The sequence below is a fragment of the Lolium perenne genome, chromosome 2 (genome assembly GCF_019359855.2).
Source record: "Lolium perenne isolate Kyuss_39 chromosome 2, Kyuss_2.0, whole genome shotgun sequence".
In the NCBI taxonomy this organism is placed as follows: domain Eukaryota; kingdom Viridiplantae; phylum Streptophyta; class Magnoliopsida; order Poales; family Poaceae; genus Lolium; species Lolium perenne.
This window is the reverse complement of record NC_067245.2, coordinates 205,257,247-205,263,735: the sequence shown is the minus strand read 5'-3', so window position 1 is coordinate 205,263,735 and position 6,489 is coordinate 205,257,247. Positions and strand designations below refer to the sequence as shown.

The following is a 6,489-nucleotide window of genomic DNA, read 5'->3' as shown; positions in this document are numbered from 1 at the left end:
ATTTCGGGCAGCTAGTCCGGGGTCCCCACAGAGCTGGTATCAGAGCCATCCTGACTGTAGGAAACCTTAGTTAGCATGGACGTTAGTTAGGAAACAAGTACTTGGGAAAAACTATTTACGAAATAAATTCTTTCTTTAGTCGGAAGCATAGCTTCTACTACTCTTATTTCTTCAAAACCTCCAAATTCTTATCTCTCCGCTTTATAAAAGGTTTGAAAATTCTTGCTCTATTGTCTCATCCACTTCAAACCTACATGTTGGACGACGTCCCCAACACAGACCCGGAGACTCGAAGTCGAAGATGGATCAACCTTTTATGAAGTCTCACGTATCTCCAACGACAACTATTGAAGATCGGACGCCGACTTAGTCCTGCACATAAAGGGATAATAAGATCATGCCTTTGGTTGTCACCAAAGTCTGTCAAGGAGCTGACCTTCTTCCTCCGTGGACTTGCACTTTTTGCAGTCGTCAGGGATCAAGTCCGCAGTTTCTTGACTAGTAACTTTTAGGCCAGGTACGAGAAGATCTCGACTTCGGGAGCACCTCGACAGCTACCTCTTCGAAGACCTCATGTTTCCGGGATGTCGAGACTAGAAGTTCTACACAGTTTTCTCCTCCACCTCAACCTCAACGACTCAACACCCGGCCCCTTCACTACCAACTGCTACAAGGATCAAAGTTGAAGCCGATGCTGACGATATGAAGATGTCGACATATGTGACCAGCCCCAGACCAATAGGATGGATAGGACAAACTCAATCGTTTTGATTGAGATAAACCCGCGCATTAGGAATTTTTGGGTACTTAGAGTACCATGTCTGGTTTGATGATTGCTTGTAGTTCCCTAGTGTGCTGCCTTGAGTGTTTGTATCTGTTTGTTGTGTGCATGTATGTCTTGCTATTTAGACGTTCCCGCCTTTTCTAATTGTTTGGAAATTGTAAAACAGAAATTAAAAATGGAAATCTGCTAGTGTACTGTTTTGCTAATAAAAATAGTTTGGTAGCTCTGATTGATGTGATTCCAATTGCACTAGAACCAGTATGAAATTATCTTTCTGATGCCACTGGCCTTGTATTTTTAGGATTTTTTGTGCGGTTTTTAATAAATAAAACTGGATCAGTGTTTCTGGTTACTATTTTGAGTCTCAAAAATTGAAAAATAAATATTTTTGAATGATTCCAATTGTGTTGATCTTGTTTTGTTACGGTGCATCTAGGAAAAATACCAGTAGCCTCTTTTAGTGGTATTTTGTCTCTGGTTATGGTTGTATGGGTGTCACATGCAATGATAGGATTAAAGTTTGCCTCGCCGATGTATTGCCAATTGCTAGTTAGTTGGGTAGATTAACGAAAGACTCTACCTCTAAACCCGTTAGCAGTTGTTTTTCAACCGTGAGGGAAACTAACTCAGACCCCTATCTACGCCGACTACTTTCAAGGTCATCTGAAGCATCTCTACTACGCCAACAAAGCAAAAGCCAATACCTTCAAGATCCGCTGAAGCATCTCCACTCCGTCAAGAAAGCAGAAGCCCCAACAGGACCGCAAGGCAGACTCTCTGAGTTTTTCCGAAAGCCCGATGAAAAATCTTAAGGGTGGAAGACTTCGTCTTCCACTAAAAGTTGGAGCTACCCCTAACTTTTTTTTAACCTTTCTAACACACCGTTGGAAACGTAGGATGCACTAACCCCTCTTGAAGCCGTGGACTACACAACGCCCTCTGAAGATGTTTGACTCAAGACGGGAGATAAATAGCTTCTCCAAGGAGCGCCCGACAAGACCCGTGGCCGAAGCTTATCGTTTTTAACGCCCCCTCCCCGAGGAACAATTTTAAGGGAGGAAGACTTCGTCTTCCACTAAATTTTAGCTAACTCTAAAAAGTTTTCAACCCTGCTAAGGCACCATTGGAGTGCACTAAATTTCCGAAGTCATGAGCTCCACTAGGGTCGTTAAGAAGCTACAGGTCTAACATCTGCAGGGAGTAGTCAACCTCTTCATGAAGCTCGCCGTCGGCAGGAATCCATCATGTCTGCTAGAAGATGAAGCAACAACCTTCTCTACAACTGCACATCTACAGAAGAATGGAGTCTAACTTTAGTTAAGTTTTACAACTCCTCTAGTTCTACACTCAGTAATCTCGGGACGAGATTATTTTAAGGGTGGAAGATCTGTAACACCCCAACTTTTGCAACCTTGATTAGTTGTTCTTATTGCAAAAATTGGGGGGAACAAAAACTTTTTCCATAGACTAATTAAGATGAATTGCCTTGATCTGTTTGTTATGATGAATTGCCTTGATCTGTTGGTAGATGAATTATCTTGATTTGCTTGTGAGTTTTGTCTTGAGCTACCTCTTAGAACAACACCTCTAGTGGTTAAACCAGCAACTCACCCAATAAAACACATGTGTGGCTTAGGAGGAATTTTTTCCTTCTTACTACATCAAGCTCTTCTTCTGATGATAACATGAGTATGCCATCATGATCTTCCTCTTTGTGGTACAAGATAGCTCAATCCTACTTAATTCAAAACCTGGGATCATCTACCCCTAGCTACATCCCTCTCTTATACCCACTCATCCTTGTTGGTTATGAGGCCATGTCGACCATCTGTCTTGACAGGCTTAAAATGTTCAGACTTTGGCAATTGATCTCTAAGCACCCACAACTGTTATTGTTGATCTCAATGCATGGATCCCATCTATGCAATACCCTCTTCGACCTCCACATCCTGCATGTCTCAGTCAATCCTTGCAACTCATATATTCAACTTTATCTGGTATCCTATCCCATGTTCCAGCACCAGATCACTTCTTCCTCTTTTACCTCTTGTTTTTATTTTTATCCAAATTTAATCTTCACAAAACCAAGAGTGGGAATGATGGGTACATTTTGTAGCCACCATCTACCCTTGAGAACACCCCTCCATAAATTAGTTTTCCTCCTCAAAAACCCTATTGTTTTCCTTCTCTAGTTTTGATCACCAAACTACTTCTAGTTTTATTAAATCTTTTCAAGATATTTCTTCAAACAAGACAAAGAACTGAAATGGGTTTTGTTTTTCATCCCATTTCTACCAAGTACTGATTTCTAAAACATTACTCTCTATTTTGCTTTCCTTTTTAACAGAAAGCTTGTTTATGGTATCTACACCATTTCTTGTTTTCCTCTTGCTTATTTTACATTTGAGAAAAACTCTACTTTACTTGAGAAAGTAAGTAGAATATTTTGAACTTCTATGTTCCAACTAGTTTCCTCTCCACATTTTCAAATTCCATTCCACTTGAGTCATTCCCAATTGTCCCTAGACAATTGAGGTGTTTCAAATACTTTTCAAATAAGTTCCATTTCAAATGACAACTCTTACACATCTTGTGTACATCTCTGATCTACCCCATAATGTTCCTTCATCCTCCAATTCAGGATCAAGTAGATGATCTCTTGATACTTTCTATTGGTCTCCCTTCAACTAAACCCTAGACTCTGAGAGTATTTCAAACCACTCCCAATTAACCTCTTATTTGTAGAGCAACTTATAAATTTCATCCTACCCATCTCAATCATCTATTCTTTTCCATCATCACCTTGACCTCATGAATTGGTGATTTCTGCCACCATATTCATCCTTGTGAGTACATGGTTACTTCACTCACCATGTCTCTTAGTCTTTCTCTATAATTGTCTAAATCACTATCTCCACCATCATCCCTTGGCCAAATTGATAATTTGATTAAGTTGCTTTATTCTTGAACATTGGCACCTATTTTTATCATCTCTCTTCCTTATTTAAGCACATCATCTAAACCACCATCTTGGCAAAGAATCATGTGGCACCATCTTGATCAACATGCATGGTGAAAGCTTCCTTTGTTGACTCATTTTTGCATGACACAAAGGTGGGCGCCGGCCATGCTATGCCATGGCACACATGTGCATCATACCTCTTCATCTCTCTCCCTCACACAATTACTCCACCTTGGGAAACCTCTCTTTTCTTTGTCTCTTCCCAATGCCACTAATAATTTCAGCTTGGGTCAATTTTCCCTTCCCCAAGCCAGCCACCCATCTCCACCAATCAAAGAGGAGGCAGCCACCCCTCTCCCTCTATAAAAGGGGCTTGGCCGGCCACCTCCCCATCCTTTGCTTCTCATTTTTGGACACTCCACTCCTTCCTCCACTCTCTCACACCCTTCCCCTACCTCTTCCCCACGAGATGAAGCTCCACCAAGGCTCCATGGCCGGCCATGGCCATGAGAGCACACCAAACCGCAGCTCCCTTCCTCCCTCAAGCTTCCCCTCACCATGAGAGCTTCCCTCTCACTCTCTTCTCCCCTAATCTTTGATGAGTCCAGCTCACTTTCTCCTTTCTCCTCTCACTAGATTGGATCTTGATGCAGGTGCATGTTGGTCCAAATATGGAGAAGGTTGAGCTATCCTCAGATCTGAAGTTCTTGAGCAAAGTTCGTCCAAAACCTTGCAGTAATTTCTGCTATCTTGCTGTTTCAGATTCTGGTACGAACTTGTAAAATCCGTCAAATCTTGTGTACAGATCCAAATTGAGTGATTCAAAGTTCCACAGATAGGTATTGAAAAGATCTACAACTTGGCGCTGGTCTCATCCTCAAATTCTTTACGGAGTTTGCATGGTAAATAAAGTTCTGTAAACATGCAGAATCACTGTTTGTTAGATTTATCCCGTTTTACCAAACCTTTTTGAGCAAACTCAACTGTGGGTGAAAGCCCTCTTCAGTACCTTCCTTTTTGGCGTCGGTTTCACTGCAATTGACCTCCTGAAACTAAAATGGTTGACAGATCAAGATCTGGTCAGATCTGACTTTGTCGAATTAAACCAGGAGCTTGGAAACGAATTTTTGAATGAAACCAGTTGGGTAAGAACCACCTTTTCAATACCTTTCAGATGCAGCTGACCTCATATTTTTATGAGTTGTGTACGATTTGTGGTGAATTAAACTTATTCTGTGTGTTCTGCAGACATGGCTGTTAGCTTTTAATTCATCAAAAATCCATTTTTGAACCTAATTGAGTGATTCCAATTCTGTAGGATTACTCAATGTTTTCTTAATCATCTCCAACAAGTTTCAAACCTTTATCTGTTCTGCAACTCCATAGTTAAAGCAAATAGTGAAAACATGCAGTAAACTAGTCAATCCATTTGTGAGAGTTTCAAAAATAATTTGAACCCAAATCCAATTGTGTTTGCATCTCTGTTTAATTACCTTTCAAATGCAAGTAGCCTCATATTTTTAGGATTTTTCTACGATCTATGGCTTACAGATCTTGTTTTCTGTACAGTCAGATTCAAAGAAATTCCTAAAATTGTAGGTTTAATATTTTTGGGTGATTCCAATTGGGTTAGTCTTGTATTAGTACTGGCTATATAGGAAAAATATTATTAGTCTCTGTTAATACATATTTGTTGCTGTTAGTAATGTTTATGTGTGACATGCATTGTTGAAGCAAAACTTTTCGGTTTATTTAAAACCCTTGACCAACTCTTTTTAGTAGAGATGGGCAACCTTTGTTTTATGCTTGCAAAACAAAACCTCTGCAATTTAACTTTAGCTCTTTTGTTTTGCTTAAGTCTTCAAATGGTGGGGCATATCATTTGCTCCTATTCTTGTGTAGTGTTATGTAAGCTTCTTAAAATAGGGAGAATGATTGCCCGCTTTTCCAAAAATGTTTCAAATTATAATGTGAATGTTTTTGTTGCCAAACTAATGCACTTGTCATCTTTATGATGTTATCTACCAGGGGATATTTGGTTTATACCATGGTGATAACCGAGAGAGGCAATTGCTAAGTTGTGATGCACTCATACCTTTACTAGGTAATTAAATGGGGTTTTCTAAATTAAAACTCTTAAAATTGTTTTGTGGTGTCTATAGGTATTTAGTATGTTATACCTTGGCTGCATGGTTAGTTGTTGATTGTTGAATATTGTCTTGTTGATGCAATGTGATTGATTGTGTTCCTTTTATATTTTTCGGCGATAGATGCGAACAATTCCGGAGAAGAAGAAGAAGTGGAATCGGATGAGAAGATTATTTATATTGTTGGAATTCTTATATTGATGGAGTTGAAGAAGTACAGGGACAAATAAGCCAAGGCAAGCCATCTCTTGATCTCTGAATGTTTAATCACATATTGTGGTTACTTTGTTGTTATTCTTGTCTCTCGATCCATCTTGTGTTGTTTCTACTTATGTTGATGGAGCATGCTCACAATGAGCCTGTTTATTCTCTTTGACACCTCACCTACAACCCCCTTTAGTGAAATGGTGGTCTTCATCATCATGTTCTTGGTGTACCCCTCTAAGTGTGATGGGTACGCCCACTTTTCCTGTGTGTGTCGACCTCTTGACACCCTTTTTGCACCCCATAGTGGTATGGTGGTTAGCATCATGCCCTTGTCGTATAATAACCCCTTGTTGATGCCATGCATACTTACTCCCAAGTTTGTGAACCCC

General features: G+C 40.0%; 1 long non-coding RNA gene across 1 annotated transcript; it reads left to right on the top strand.

Annotated features, from left to right (window-relative positions):
* Positions 1 to 4,561: 4,561 nt before the first annotated feature.
* On the top strand, positions 4,562 to 6,130 carry LOC127334388 (uncharacterized). The gene is made up of 4 exons (XR_007872149.2): positions 4,562 to 4,648; positions 4,815 to 4,891; positions 5,775 to 5,850; positions 6,017 to 6,130. It is a non-coding gene; the product is annotated as an uncharacterized lncRNA (long non-coding RNA).
* The last annotated feature ends 359 nt before the right edge of the window (positions 6,131 to 6,489 follow it).